This window comes from Xiphophorus couchianus, chromosome 23, assembly GCF_001444195.1.
Source record: "Xiphophorus couchianus chromosome 23, X_couchianus-1.0, whole genome shotgun sequence".
Taxonomy (NCBI): Eukaryota; Metazoa; Chordata; class Actinopteri; order Cyprinodontiformes; family Poeciliidae; genus Xiphophorus; species Xiphophorus couchianus.
Genome location: NC_040250.1, coordinates 23,601,067 through 23,601,388, shown reverse-complemented (window position 1 = coordinate 23,601,388; position 322 = coordinate 23,601,067).

The window sequence follows — 322 nt, the reverse complement described above, 5'->3', positions numbered from 1 at the left end:
CTGTGGTTTAACACTTGAGTGGTTTTTTTTGTTGTCTTTTGTAAAACATTTGTGTTTATATTTTTACTCTTTTTTACCCCAAAATGATTCTTAAAAGTAAATAAGAAATCATTTAAACTCAATATACACAAGGTTGTCGCACAGTATAAAAACAAACTTCAGTTTATTTCTTTTGGGACCAACACAAGCTAGAGATGATTTCTTTCTTCTTTTTTATTACAGGAAGGAAAAATGATACACGGTGTCCAAATGTTTCCAAAGAATACTCTAAAACGTCGGGTATCCATTCAACGCATCGCTGCCGCTGTAGAACAACGTGTTC